Raw genomic sequence first — 16,696 nt, forward strand, 5'->3', positions numbered from 1 at the left:
GCCCCCACAGCACCTGGATGCTGATTTTGTTTTTGCACGTAGACAAGTCCCATGAGCGCCATTACGACAACCACATGAAGGCCCTTTCCACATGATTAAGAGGGACGGAGTTGTGTTTACTTTGGACATTGGGGTTCATTCGCAGCTGTTTAGTGTAGACAGACTCAAACATGCCCACATGGATCCCACTGCACCCATTCAATGCCCCCAGCCCAGATGGCAATTGGTGTTTTAATTTCCGGTGACAATTCTTGGGGGGTGGGGGTTGATGTAGTAGCCGTGTAGCAGTCTTCAGTTGACTAGTCTGGTGCGTGTTTTTATATTATTTCAGTAGCTCTACCGTAGTAGCTGCCACACTATTTCCCTCAAAATACACAAAGAATTAAAATTAATCTGCATTAGATCTTACTCAAATCTCTGCAGCCATTTCCCTCCATTGAAAATAGTGGCAAATGATTTCTTGCAGCATTTCTTTCCATTTGTCTCCTTTAAAATGTTGGGCTTCTGTCCTAGAATTGAATGGAGCCCCACTGGTAAAATAGTTGTGAACCCACCGACCATGGCTTTGGGAGAGGCTGCTCACAGTTATTCCGCAAAATGTTATTCAATATGACAGTTGCTGACCATCACGTTCTCATTTGAACAACCCAATGTAGTTGTAGAAATTTGGCCTGTCGAAGGAGGACAGATCCATTGGAAACAAATCCCATAAACATCACATTCCTACTATGTTCAGATCTAAAGCCATCAGCAACAACTATTTTCTCTGAAAGTAACAGGAAAAGATATCAGGCAAGTCTATCAACCTTTTCTGCTCTCCAGTAAATTACAAAACTCAAAATGCTTTACCATTACTTTTTTTTCCCACTAATTTTTTTAATAACTTTGTGTAATTGAAATTCCTAAATATTGGAATTGATCTTTCACTATTTTAAATGGGAAATTAGAATAGCTTGCTAAAGATCCTTTTAAGGGTAAAAGTCCACTCTTATGTAAATTTAATTTATAACCTGAATACTGGCTAAATTGGGCAAACAAAGTACTGGAACCTTTAGCTGTCGCTTTCCGACAGTGTAGAGCAGGGGTTCCCAATCTGGGGTACCTCTACCCCCAGTGGTACATTTGCACTTTTTAAGGGGGTACATTGGGTCTGAGAGAATAACCACTACTGTACAATACATAGTGTTGCAATCTGCAGTCAGATTGCACAATGTCGTGTTTTTTTTTATCCTTAATTTTTAGGGGTACACGGAAACCTATAAAAATTCCCAAGGGGTACAAAGGAACAAAAAAGTTGGGAACCCCTGGGGTAGAGAATTCAAAGTTATAGCTAGATGTGCAATTGAACACAGAGTATCCCTATATGGAGATGATTTACTGCTTTTTATTTCAAATCCTGAGGTTTCTACACCATTACTTTTAACTCATGACATTTATGTTTCCAATTTCACACAACTCTTAAAGCATCATCAACTTTAAATAACCTTAGAGTTAGTAGGGCAAATTGATTCTAGCATTTAAGCAGAAATTAAAATTTACTGGCTCATGTTAGTAATCAACTATTCAAGTAGAAATCGTTCTGTTCATCTTTTGGGACATTCCAAATGCGTTTAGAACATGGTGCATATATTACCTGTATTAAGACACTTGAGGTAGAATAGCTCTAATGGATAAAACTTTAAAAAATTCTAATTTCACTTACATCTTGCATTATTTTAAATTGGTATCTCTGACCTGAAAGCACCCCCTCAGAAGAGAGTTGGCCTCCATTTTTGTCTTTGGATGTCAGGAATGACACTCAAACCCACAAATCTCTGAGATTTACTGGGTTATCATGTAGCCAAACTTAATCCCAAATGTGGTTTTACACACAATGATGTGGGCAAGCTGTAAATCATTTGGCAATCTGCAAATAAAGTTTTGTTTTTTTCTTGGTTATCTCCCTTTCACTGTTGAAAAAGTTAACTTGCAAATATAACCAAAAAAATGTCATGAAGCAAACAGTCACAATCTGGAAATGTATTGGAATTAATGAGTGCTAATTAATGAAGTACAGTGATTTATGCAGTAATATCAACACTTACTGAACATAATTATGTGAATGCAGATCTAATGCAGATATTAAATAGCTAAAGGGATATTTAATAACTGGAAATCAATGGAGAGATCAAATGTATTCTTGTTTACTGAAAATGACTCAAATGAATATACATGAACTGGAGAAAAGCAAATAATTTGAACTTCATGCCATCTGCCAACACACTGAAACATCATTCCTGTTCAGGTCAAAAGCACCAAAAAAAATGGACTTTTAAAAAATTTATCCCTGCTTTTTCTGTACATAGTATGGATTTTAAATGGTCACAACTTCAAAAGTGTGTTTGGCTTTTTCATGTTTACAGATGTTGAGTTTTAACCCCCGAGTGATCAGCCAATCAAACTATACTGCCTGCATTGTCACTTTGATCAACTTAGAAGTGTCCAGCAAGCTGTGTGGTGCCAAGAGAGAATTCTCCTGACGTGGTCATGAAAATCCACAGAACCAGAGTGAACTCCTCAGTGGTCTCTAGTTCTATGGAATTTCGGGTGACCAATAAGGTCAATACACGAACCACAGATGGGGCAGGAGTGGGAAGAGGAATCGTTTGTGAAGTGGTGCACTCTTTTTGTTGGTAATGAAAGGCCACGCTAAGCTCCAGATGCCTGGACTTGAAATTCTCAAAACCATCCCGAGTGCTTCTTCTTCCTTTGAGCTGCCCCCGATCAAGATTCCCGAGAATGGAGTACAGCCTCGAATGTATTTCTGTCTGGCAATCTCTTCCTAAAACGAGGTTCAGAACAAAGTCTTTGCTCCGAGGGTCTGTGTTGAAGCACACAATGTATGATGCGGAAGGGAGCTGGGCATGTTGGGCTGAGAGATGGAGGTTATTTTGATGATTTTACGGAGATAGAGTGCCTTGAGGTGCCAACTACAGACGTCCTAGGTTTCAGATGCATACAATAGCAAGGATCATTACTGTCCAGAAGACATATCTTTGATATGTAGGGGGAACCAGGAAGGCCTCATGATCACAGGGAGACAGCACTGGAGGACACTATTCAACCTGTTGTTGGAGCCAAGAGACAGCAGCTCTTCTGGAGGAATGGCCAATATCAAGTTGTCCACAAGGTCAGTGTCCCAAATGGCCATTCCTCCAGAAGGAGGGGGGCATCATGGGAAGTGGGGTCTTGAGCATGGGTTAGCTGCAGGATCAACATTTCTTCATCAGCGCTCTTATAGGTCAACTAAAATATTTCAGACCCTTTGCTGTGCAGTTTGCATACTCTGTCCAGTTTCAATTTAAATCAATGAATGGAGTTCAAGGACACCGATTGGTAAACTACAAGGTGCTACTATTTGAAGAACCAGCAATGGACGACTTTCAAAATGCAACTACACTGCAGCTTTTTTTAAAGGCAGTTGCAGCCCCAATCAAAGCCACATAAAGAACTCTGCACGGGACAGTGTAAAACCTAGAATGAAAAGTAAGCTGGTTTTCTCACATAATCAATACGAGATGCTTCAAAATTTCTGGCATATATTCAATCCAGAAAAATTGGGATAATTTCTACATTCGCCAAACAAGACAGTAAAAAAAGAGATTGCAGACTGATCAAATATTTCATCTGCCCAGAAGAAAACTTCAAGCAGAGACCCCTCCATAAATCTTCGTCCGCGAAGCCAAGCCAAAGAAGAAAAGAACATTTTGATGTGTAATACATTTAATAGATATGTATTGACTAGATCTAGTGATCGTTTTACTTGAAAATTATCAAAAATATTTGAAAACATGGTGAATTCTGCACTCTTTCAAACTGCATTTTATATTTAATATTGAACCTATTCTAAAATTAGTTTTCATCTCTTCAGTTATTAATACTTCAAACATTTTTCAGCGCAGCATCGCCAGTTCTGTTTTGCACTGGTTGACTGGACTCATTTCCTTTGTGTCTGCCAAGGAACTACAAACACAAAAATTTTTATGTTAGGAGGTGTAGATTTGACATGCTGTTTCATTGCATGAGTGTCCATGACAGAGACACAGAACTGTGAAAAAGAAAAAGTGTATATCATGGCTAATGTGATTTATGGTGTGAAAAAAAAAATTAAAAAAAAAAACAGTATTAGATCAGTGATGTAAATTTTACTGCAAATGTTTTCCATTTCCCAGTGGATATTATTGTGTCTGTCTTTGAAATTATTTCTTCCCCTCCACTCATGTGCTTATAAACTTTCAGCCATAACCTGACTGATTGCAACTTCTTTAGGTCTCGCCTGCACTCTTGAAGGACAAGTTTTAATTAATTTCTTTCACACCTGGTCTTCTAAGGTCACACTGAATTGTTACAACTAATAAAAGCACTAAACTTACAATGCATTTATTGGATTGTTCAGTATGGTTTGATCTAATTGCTGATGCATAAACATTGTGAAGAAATTAGCTTGTTATATATGACAAATGAGATAACTGAAGCTGCGAGTGGCAGGACCTTTGTTGGAGTTGTCTTTTAATTGGAGTGCAGGACCGAGACTCGGAGTGGCAGGAGATTACTGAAGGGGTAGACCCAGTAACCAAGTGGAGCACCCACGAGTGTAAGAGTAGGGACTTTAGCTCACGAGGCTTCAGTGAACAGAGACTGAAGTGGTCCAGGTATTGGCAGTAAAAAAAAACTCAGCCCAACAGATTTAAAAAAAAGGCTTCAATAAGAAGGCACAGTAAGAGCAGGCAAGGCCAGTTAAGGCCTCTTTCTTACTGCACAGAATGAGCAGTTGTAACGGCAGCCAGGACAGCGGGGGGGGATGCTCCTCTTGTATGCTGTGGGAAATCAGGGTCCCTGATTGTGGTGATACACCACCAGCCTACTGCAGGAAGATCACCGGAGGAGAGACCACACCTGGCCGGCTGTCAATCAACAACCCAAGATATAATCCTGAGACGGCCCCTCCTGAGCCAGTCACTCAGGAATTACCAGTATAGCTACCACTGTAGCAGAGACCTTTAACTGAATAAGGCCTGTTGTACAGTCCTTCTCGAGTTTTGTGCCTGCTTACTGCTGCAGCAGTGGTGACTGCACCTGCATCCAACTACATCTCCTTACAGACGGCGTTAGGGAGCTGGAGCAACTCCGCATGATTTGGGATGTTGAGGGGATGATGGACAAGTGTTACAGGAAGGCACTCACACTAGGATGCTGGGTGACTGTCAGAAAGGTAAAGGGCATAGGTACCCCTGTGGCTCTCCCCTCACTAATACATTTATTGTTTTGGATAGTATTGAGGGGGAAGACCTGCCAGAGAAAGCTGCAATGGTAAGGTCTCTGGCACAGAGTCGAGCTCTGTGGCTCAGAGGGAGAGGGGGAGAAGAGGAGAGCTGCAACGATAGGGGAATTCAATAGTTAGGAAAATGGAAAAGAGGTTCTGTGGATGAGAGAGAGAGAGACTCATCATGGTATGTAGTATGTGGCCTGCCAGGTACCAGGGTCAGGGATGTCTTGGATGGAGTCCATGGCATTCTCAAGCAGAGAGCAATCAGCCAGATGTCATGGCCCCCTCAGAGGGACCAATAAAGTGGGGAGGAAGGGTGACAAGGTCCTACTAAGTGAGTTTAGGTAGTTAGGTGTCAAGTTAAAGCAAAGGACCCCCAGAGTTGTGATCTCACAATTACTACCGTCCCACATGGTAATCAGGCTATATACAGGAGGATAGTGCAGTTTAATTGGTGGCTACGGTGATGGTACAGGAAGGAGGGCATCACATTCCAGGGAATGTGGGACCTGTTCTGGAGGGATGGCTTACTGGAGGGGGACCAGTATACTTGCAGGAACGTTTGCTTGTGATGCTCTGGAGCTGTCAATGGTCAATGGAGTGTGGTCCCCCTCTTGAAGTCAACAACCATCTCTTTTGCTTTTGTAACATTTAGATACAGGTTGTTGGCCATGCACCAGTCTATTAGCAACTGACTCATCATTCTCACTGATCCGGCCTACCACAGTTAAGTTGTCAGCCAACTTGATAATATGGTTTGAGCCATGTTTAGCTGCACAGTCATGGGTCAGCAGAGTGAACAGCAGTGGACTTGGCATACAGCCCTGCACCCCCCCACCCCCCGTGGTCAGTGTGATGGTTTTGGGAGATGCTGTTACTGATCTGGATTATCCCCAACATTCTTGCCAGAATTAAAGGCCAGGTACAGGTCCTGTGGTTTAAGAAAGCTTGTTTGCTTTATTCAACCTTCTACGGAAGATTTCTTTGTGTTTCTGTGTTGTGTATTCACAATGACTTGCAACAATGGGATGACAGCTTTCAGACTGATGCTATAGAACCATTTTCTGCAGAGAATTTGGCATTTTGAGAATTGGTTTTAAAAAAATGAAGCAATTTTTCTTTTTTTCTTATATCTCTAGTGGCATTAGTCTCACGTCATCAGGTTTCTTTTGGACTAAATATCATTTCTCCCAGTACCAGTAGAAAACAATCTGTCTAAACTGGAAACTATCACATTGTGCATGCAACTTAATGTTGCAGATACTGAAATCTGCAGATATCACAGTGGAAAGGTTAAACTCTTGTGAACATATTTCTTGTTTCACAAGTTTCTTGGTGCTGGAAAACTCAGCACTGAAATGGAGACTCGAGCTCCTCAGGAACTAAAAGTCAAGTATTCAAGGGGCAACAAGAGCAGAAAAGTTCCCTTTCACTCCATTAAAACATGCTCCTCAATGTCCTTCCTCATATCACAGGCATCATGTTCTCTAACATCCCTCCTCATTACCAATCCGACTATTAATAAAGATCTTCCTTGCCAAAGCCTGCAAAAACCCTGTCCTGCCTCCAAATGTGAACCAGGGGTGGTATGGCTGTGAAGCATTTCCTCCAAGATAAATATGCATTGTGTATTGGGGCCAACGGTGAGGGGCATGGGAGGGATCACAGAGAAGGGTCAAGGAATAAAAAGAGCTCCTTCATCATGGCCTCAGTAGGATGAGGATCAGAGTTGATTGGTTTGTGTGTGGGAGTGGGCCAGAGACGAGTTGGTGATGAGACTCTGTATGGACTGACCTTCCCAGCAACAGTCTAAGTGAATGCGGCACAGAGAATGCTGCCATTTGGAATGCACACAACACAGAAAATGCATCATCGGTACATGGAAGCATATTGATTGCATTTCTGGAGTGGTGCAATTCAACATGGAAATTTTCTACTGAAGAAAATATGGAACTATTTTATGCAAGTCACTGAAGGAGTTCTGTGTGTCTGAACTTGTAGGTCAATGTGTTTAATTTTCAGTTAAAAAAATCAAATTCTTTCTGTTATTTGCAGTAGATGTTAAAAGAATAACTTTGCTCATTCCCTCCATATACACCCAAATTCTATGTTTTAGCTATTAATTGGTGCCGACTGTGCAACAAATTCAGAGAGAAATTATTTGCGCAGGAAACAAACTCCTTTTGCTGACTTTACGACCCTGGCCAGATGGAACAATATTCTCTGTATTAAATTAAACGTTCATGATTAAATGATTAGTTGTCTTAATCAAACTGAAAGGAACAAGAATAATCAGAAACCCTCACATAATTAGAAAATAAATCCCATTAATTTGAGAGACCCAGGGAATACTGTTATGGCAAAGTGCTTAATGACATTGGTTTTAGCTCTCCTCCTCACAATAATGAAATGGACAACATGGGACTTGCATTTCAAATATATATTTAAAAAGTCATAAATCATCAAATCACATTAAGTTCCGTCGAGATACATAAATTCTTTGGATTCTTGACTCTCAAGTCACGAACCAGGATTTCAAGTTTAAATATCTCAAAAACAATCTTTCATTGATGGAAGAAGGACAAGATAGTGCTCATTTTTTTAAATAAAAAGGTACGAGGGACCAATGATAAAGAGTGAAACAACTTTCCAAGGCAGAAAATGCATTAACTAAAGTCCAGCAAAATCTCTTTTATATTAGCCACAATGCTGTTTAATTTGAGTAGTGTGGATCCCAAATGAGATGTAGTGTAATTACAGAGCAAGCCTGTAATTTGAGAATACAGCTGTATCACACTGATTACTCAGAGTTGAATGACTTGTGTGATAGAGTTATTAATAATTGAGTACTGGATATTTTAAACAGTTGATAGCCACAAGCCAGAATTTTAATTTTACTCCTGTTCATTAGCTTTGCTTGTTAAATTTCCTTCATAAATTTTCACTGCAAGTTCCTGGCATTTGGTAGCTGAGACCCAGGTGAGCAGGGCAACTGAGAGTTTCCCCTAACTAAATCGGAGGGAAGGGGGAGCTCGAATTGTAATTTCAATGCAAGAGAAATACAGAAAGCAAAAAACAAAAATGAAATGTAGGAGAGGTGTCATTGTTGCCTCGCCGACCATGGGTCTGAGACCTTCCTGAATGCATGAGTCAGTGGCTTGTGGTATGTGTAGGTGACAAAAACCCTTCCTTCTAACATGTACCAGATATGTCACATTGGCAGGTTCAAGGCCAACAGCTCACAGTTGAAAGCACTGTATTTGAGTTCTAGTGTCTGGAGATGTTTGCTAAAGAACCACACTGGCAACCTTCCAATCCTCTGGAATCTCTCCAGAGTCTATCAATTTCTGGAAGATCATTGCCAATGGATCTACAATCTCCAATGGATCTACAATCTCCAATGGGTGGAGTTATTTAAGTGAACCGGTACGGACTTGAAGGGCCGACCTGGCCTGTTTCCGTGCTGTAAACGGTTATATGGAAAGCAGAGAGAAACAAAAACCAAGTCCTTACATCTGTGATTCAAAGGGATAGGACAGAGTCCCCATACTTTTAAACGTATACTCATAATTAAGAGTAATTGCACCAATGAGAAGGCTCTTACCAATCAATTGGCAAGCTTTAATATTCTAAGTATAGTTTACATGCACTGCACAAGGGATGTGTAGATAGGCCTTTTAGCCTTCCTAATTGTTTGTTCAAAACCACTTTATGTACTAATCCCACATCCTGTTTTTTCCTTAGACCTCTAGCAGAAAATTCTTCCCGGTTTAAAAAAAATCCTTTGTTCAGTTCTGAAATACCAAACGCTTAATTTGATCCAGTGAGCCCTGGTTGGAGGTATTCCATCCTTGTACCTATAGTGTCATGGTCCCTAAGAATTTTGTATCTCTTAATGTGGTCACCTCTTCCCAATTCCAAAGTTTGCTTCATCTCTCCTTGTAGAATTTCCCCTATCCCTCATCTCAGAAATAAATTGGGGAACAGGCAGAAGGATGTCGTCTGACCTTAGAGATGGTTCAGAAGGATGATTCCAGGAATGAAAGAGTTATGTCACGAGGAGGATTTGACAGCTCTTGGCCTGTACTCATTGGAATTTATGAGAATGGTGGTGGGGGGGGGGGGGGGGGGGGGTGGGGGTGGGGAGAACCTCTCAAACATTTTTAACATTGAAAGGCATGAACAGGGTAGGTGTCACTTCCCTCCCACGGTAGGAGAGTTTTGGGCAAGATGGCACAGCTTCACACTGAAGGGCGTCCACTAAGAACAGAGATGCGGACAAATTTCTTTAGGCAGCGAGTGGCGAATCTGTAGAATCTGTTGCCGCAAGTAGATGTGAAGGCCAGGGCGTACTTAATGAAGAGATTGATAGGTTCTTGATGTCAAAGGTTCTGAGGAATACTGGAAGGTGGAATTACATTGGCAACTGCTTTTTTTTTTGACCATTACAGGTACAATGGGGCAAATGGTTCAATCCAGGTCTTAAATTTGTCACGATTTCTGCCAATCTAAGACACTCTCCTCTCTCCACCCCAGCAACTAATGAACCAGCTTGGAGTCAATGCTTACACATGAATCATTACTCTCTTGGCAAGATATCAGGACACACAAAAAAAAACAATATTTCAAAAGCATTGGAAAAGAGAAATAAAATCCTCAAAAACAGAATTGCATCAACAAGGAGTGAAAATGATTCAATATTTGATTATAGGGAGCTGCAGATCATTCCTTCTGTTTGAAATTAATTTTCTTCTAATGTGGTTAGATATTGTTTATATTATATTACACTGCTATTGTGACTTGACCAGAAGAATAAATTAAATTAATTTTGTTGATTGGTGGAATTGATGACGAAGTGGCTGGAGGAGTTAATAAAACTGTTGGAATAGAAGCAGACTGGACTGAAATACATGTCTGAGGAGAAATTGCTTTCAAAGATGAAAGGCATGTTTGTAGAAAACACGTCAAGAAATGTTTCATTGAGATATGACTTCATATGGAATTCAAGGAGGATTTTAATATCATGAAGGTTATTAGGAAAGGCAACTTCTGTCTGGAAATAAGTGTCTGAGGAATACAGAAATGCACTGAAACTACTTCTTTCAATAACTGATTAACAGGAATGACCATCCACAGCTCATGCCTGTGCAATCCTGGCCTCCTCCTATTGGAGATCCTAACCATCTCCTCCCAACCCTTCAGCAATTTAAAGCCAAGTGGTTTTCTTTCTTTCTCTTGCCCTCATGAAAAGTCTTTCACTTGAAACATCAGCTCCACAGATACAGTGTCCCCAGTGTTTTCTTTGTATTTGCTTTAAAAGAGCATAACAACTTTTATGAGGAAGGTGCTCATGACTGAAACGCCAGCTCCAACAGAGTCATCGTTTGCAGATGACAAAAGGCAGGTGGCCTCATCAGTAGCCGAGCTGTACTGCAGAGAAGAGGTGAAAAATCTCGTGATACGGTGCGAGAGTGACAACCCAAGTCTCAATGAGGACAGGTCAAAGGACTTCAAGAGGACCAGGGACCAACATCCTCCACTGCACATTAAGGGATTGGCAGTGGAGAGAGTGGAAAGCACTAGGTTCCTCAGAGTCCACTTCAGAAGTGGACACATAACATCTCATTTGTCACGAAGCCCCAACAGAGACTGCATTTCCTGAGAAGGCCAAGGCGGGCAAGGCTACCGGCCACCATTTGGTCGACTTTCTGCAGGAGCTCTATCGAGAGCGTTTTGGCCGGCTGCATCACAGAGTTGCTGCAGAGCATCGGATTGGTGGTCAATCCACAGGACCATAAATGTGGCACAGAGAATCACTAGTTGCTTTCAGGTGCTCGGACGCAGATAATGTACTGGCAGACACAGCTGGGGATGTGCAGCTGGGACGTTCAGGAGGCCATGGAGAAGAAGCCTTTCTGTCACCTGAACGTGCTGGCTGAAAGAGAGCTGCGTCCGAGCGAAACACGGCTCCTGTGGACTGTGGCCGTAGTCACAGCTTGTTTATGGAGCATCTTGTAGCAGCACTACATGAAAACAATGGAAAAGAAATAAACTTTAATTGTCGTCCACAAAAGAGTTGTTGGTTTGTTTTCACAAGGACAATATCTCTGCGCATTGCTCCCTATTGATGTATCCTTTGCTCTTGATCAATGATAATTTACGACAGAATTTCTGCGGGTTTTGGTTTATCAGGTTTAAGTTGAGAGATACTCATGTAGAACTCTCTCCAGAATACAAAAATCAATGCGAAAGATTAACAGCAACTAACAAGCCTTCCTCATTCTCTATAAACCGACACCAAATAGTGGCCAGCGCGGGACTACAGGGCTGGAGCGGCCGGCGCGAGACGTCAGGGGCCCGAAGTCCCACACTGGCCACCCGCTATTGGCAGTGGGATGGGTGGCTGTCAGCGGGTCGCCAGCTGACCGTCAACAGCCCGCCCATTGCTAGGCACCTGAAAGCTGCTAGCCGTTTTGCCTTACTGCTTTCAGGTGCCTAGGGGGGAGCACTCCAAGCCGGAGAATAAACCTCCACGAGGAGGGTTAGGTAAGTGCTCCTCGGGGCAGGGTTCTCCACTTTTAGGTGGCCATATTTGGGTATTTTGGACGGCTTTACATTCGGGTATTCTGGCCACCTGAAAGCACTTAAACTGTGTTCACATCTCCCCCTCCCCCCCCCCACCCCCACTCTCCCAATCGATTCACTGGGATCATTGTTTAAAGAGGGCTTGCAAAAATCAGTGAGGACCCCCTCCATACCCATCAGGAAAGAGATACAGTGGTATCAGAACGAGAATCACCAAGCTGAGGAACAGCTTCTCCCGACGGGCAGTGGCTGAAAATAACTGCATGACTCTACTTTTTATTAAGAATATTTACTTTGTGAACATATATTGAGAGTGAAGTATGTATGTGCCATGTTTGAACACATGTTTTGTACTGGATAACAAATAAACATGTACTTGGTAAACGCTTGAAGCAAAAGAATGTATAAGTTACAGCTGCTTTTAGATGGGTCCAGGCCAGAGAACGACTCAGTGCATCTTTCCTTTAATTAATGAACTGTGAATTCAGGAGTTCAGCTACCGTCATATTTACTTTTTTTTAAAAAAAACATCAAATAGATTGAGTCAGCTTGGCATCAACATTCTTCAAGAAAAAAATTCACACCAGTTCAAAGGAATTGGAATTGATTACACTTTTGCAACCACCCTTTAAAATAAAAAGGTTAATTCCAGCTAGAAATTGTCAGTCTAATTATCCCTCATCAGCAAAACTACCAATAACAGAAGGAAAGTTTCCTTCACTAATTAGAGAACCACTGAAAGTGATAACAATAAAGACGACATCTTTTCTGAGCTAAACAGTGCTTGACCCCAAGTGTAGACTGGTAAACAGAATGATCTCTCCGCACTTAATAGCTTATACACCAAGTAATCAATGATCACAAAATCAGTTTCTCTCATGTAATTGTATCTACAACCAGTGGATGAGACATGCTAAATTTAAATTTAGACATACAGCAATGGTTTCAGGCCCTTTCGGCCCAAGCTGCCCAATGACATTTAAATGACCTACAACCCCTGCTAAGTTTTGAATGGTGGGAAGAAACCAGAGCCCCCTTGTGGTGATACACCACTAGCCTACTGCAGGGGGCGACCTGTGTGCCTGCAGGATGAGCACTGGAGGACAAGACAACACCTGGCCGGCTGTCAGCCAACTGACCTGAATGGACCAAGCCCCAATCTGGCCGGCTGCCACCAGGATATAAAGCCACAACCGGCCCCTCAAGGTCAGTCACTCGGAGCCAGCACAGCTAACTGCAGCTGTTGATTGAGTCTTGTGTCTACTTTCTGTACGACAATGCACCATACCCCTTCATGGAGACGAGGGGAGAGTGTACAAACCCCTTACAGATTTGAACCCCAGTCCTGACTTGGTGTTGCAACACCACTGCACTAACTGCTATGTTAACCATGCTGCCTGGATGTTGCATCAATCAAAATGGTGGTGCAGTGGTTTTGCAGCTGGGCTAAGCAGAAGGTTGAACTAAATGGTGGTGAGGGGAAACAAAGCCCATATACCACCACGGCAAGTGAGAAATGTGTAGTAGTGAACTTGGTGCCTGTTACAATAAAGTTTCAGTGACAGTGATGGTAAAGTCTTCTTTAATTGGCCAGGTCTCTGTGACCCACAACAATGTGGCTGATTCTGCACCATCTTCTGCGCTGCCTCAGCAAGCTTGACTGTAACAACAAAGTGGTGACATTTGGGCAGAAAGAGAGCAAGATTTCAGAGAGATGGGTGATAAATGTTAGCCTAGCCATCAATTCCCATATTCTCAATGATAACACATTTTTAAATATCTTAGAAACTTTATTGTTCAAAACAAGAGTTTTATAAAAGTGTACTGGAGAATTGGACTAACCTCTCCCTAGGTAAAATGTGTTTCCACATCCACACAAATGTGATTCTGCTGGAATACAGTAGTGATATACATCATCAAAGTTCCTGCCATCAGACAGTGGTTAGCACGGAAAGAGCAAACCTGCACCCAAGTGCAGATCAGTGGGGTGGACACCTGCCTGATCAGCTTAGACCAGGAGAAAGCCTTCAGTTGGATATTGCACATGAATGACATGCTCCCCAAAATACATTTTGTGGAGGGAAACAAAAATTGGATTAAACTGCTCTACACAGACATCTGTAGCACAGTCCAAATCAATGGGAGGAAAACCGTTAGCTTCCCCATTAAGTCTAGAGTGAAGCAAGGTCGCCCACTCTCTCTTGTCCTATTAGCATGTTGCATAGAGCCCTTCACTGAATCCATCAGGAAGGACGAGGGCAGAAGAGGAATGACATTGCCAGGCAGTGGAGGTACTCAGGTCAAGGCCTCTCTTTACATGGGTGATGTCGTTGTCTTTTGTTCCGACACATTATCGGTCCGCAGATTGATCAGCATCTCTGGCCAGTTTGAGTCTGTATCAGGTGCCAAGGTAAATCAGAACAAGAGTGAGGCAATGCTCTTCAGTATCTGGTCTGACTGGTTCACCATCTTCTTCAGTCAGATCTGAATATCTGAAGGTGTAGGGGATCTAGTTTGGAGGGACCAAGGCATGCAAGAATTGGTCACAGGGGATAGCAAGGGTCCACTCGAAATTGGGTCTGTGGGTGTGACACTCCCTCTCAATAACAAGGAAGAACTTGGTCATCAGGTGCAAGGTGCTCTTGGGACTGCTGTACGTAGCACAGGTGTGGCCCATTCCCTGCACTTGCGGTCTAGCAATCATCAGAGAAGGTTTCTGTTCATATAGCGATCCATGATGGAGAGGGTCTGACAGTTCGCCATGTGCAAGTTGTCAGACAATGGGGGAAAGGGCTTACCCGACGTAGCCCTCATCCTGGTGACCACCTTTGTGTGTGTGGCTGCATCGGGCTGTGCGTGGAACCAAAGTATGAGGGTGCCAAGTGTCGCCAAGGTTCTACTTGTCCCAGGTGTTGGGAAGGATGGGCCTGGCCCCATTGCCGTGCAATGTTTGCAGCACAGTTGGCTTAGCGGTTAGCATAATGCCTTTACAGCACCAGCGATCGGGACCAGGCTTCGAATCCTGAGCTGAATGTAAGGAGTTTGTACTTTTTCCCCGTGTCTGCGTGGGTTTTCCCCGGGGACTCCTGTTTCCTCCCACTGTTTGAAACCTACTGAGGTGTAGGCTAATTGGGTGTAAATAGGGGAGCACAGATTTGTGGACCGAAATGGCCTGTTACTGTGATGAATGCCTAATATATATATATTTTTAAAATGTCCTAGTCAGCTGAACTTTGCCACATCACCTATCTTTTGTGGAAAAATCTTCCAGAGTAACACCTTTGATCACGAGCCCATCAGGCAGTAGTCAGCCCAAAACACCCTGCAGAAACAGAGTTGAGGACTCGCTGGACCTGGCGAAGTGATTCCCTGAGCTGACAGACCAAATCATCTGGCAGAATGCCTCATCACCACAGCTCCCTAACTTGGCCTGTCTGGAAGTGAGAGGAGCACTCCCAGTCGGATATTTCGTGTACAACTGGAACATCACCGACAACACGTTATCTCGGAGATGAATGCGATAGAGAGGAGATAGTTGCCCACCTTTGTGCAGAATGCAGATTCGCCAAGAGCGTGTGGAGAAGAAGGCAAAGGTCTTTTTAAAAAATGTTTTAAATTTTTTACACTGTGAACCATATCAATCAAAATACATACAAACGTTTCCCTCTTAAATATACACAGTGGCATTTTCTCCCCTTTTTTTCCCCCCTACCTTCCCTCCCTCCTTCCCACCCCCCTCCAAACCCATTAAACGTTCAACATATACAATACAATAAACCCATTAAACAATGTCATCGCACAATGAAAATAAACAAGAAAATTGTGTCATCTACTTTTATACACTGGGTCAGGTAATTTTTTCTTCTCATTTTATCATTTTAGGGGGTGGAGGTCCGTGGTAGGCCTTCTCTGTTGTGTTCCATATACAGTTCCCAAATTTGTTCAAATAATGTGACTTTATTTTTTAAATTATATGTTATTTTTTTCCAATGGAATACATTTATTAATTTCTATGTACCATTGCTGTTTTCTCAGGCTCTCTTCTAATTTCCAAGTTGACATTATATATTTTTTTGCTACAGCTAAGGCTATCATAATAAATCTTTTTTGCGCTTCATCCAGTTTGAGGCCTAATTCTTTACTTCTTATATTACTGAGAAGAAAGATCTCTGGATTTTTTGGTATGTTGCTTTTTGTGATTCTATTTAATACCTGATTTAGATCTTCCCAAAACCTTTTCACTTTCTCACATGCCCAAATTGCATGTACTGTTGTTCCCGTTTCTTTCCTACAGTGAAAACATCTATCTGATAATGTTGGATTCCATTTATTTAACTTTTGGGGCGTGATATATAGCCTGTGTAACCAATTATATTGTATCATGTGTAACCTCGTGTTTATTATATTTTTTATGGTTCCAGAGCATAACTTTTCCCATATTTCATTTATTCTCTTTATGTTTAAATCTTTTTCCCACTTTTGTTTGGGTTTATAAATGATTTCATAATTTTCCTTCTCTTGCAGCTTGATATATATGTTTGTTATAAATCTTTTTATTATCGTTGTTTCTGTAATCATATATTCAAAGCTGCTTCCTTCTGGTAACCTCAGTCTGCTTCCCAATTTGTCTTTTAAGTAGGTTTTCAGTTGGTGGTATGCAAACATTGTACCGTGAGTTATTCCATATTTGTACTTAATTTGTTCAAATGTTAATAAATTATTTCCCAAAAAACAATTTTCTATTCTTTTAATTCCTTTTCTCTCCATTCTCTAAAGGAAAGGTTATCTATTGTGAAGGGGATTCGT

The sequence above is a fragment of the Narcine bancroftii genome, chromosome 5 (genome assembly GCF_036971445.1).
Source record: "Narcine bancroftii isolate sNarBan1 chromosome 5, sNarBan1.hap1, whole genome shotgun sequence".
Classification (NCBI taxonomy): domain Eukaryota; kingdom Metazoa; phylum Chordata; class Chondrichthyes; order Torpediniformes; family Narcinidae; genus Narcine; species Narcine bancroftii.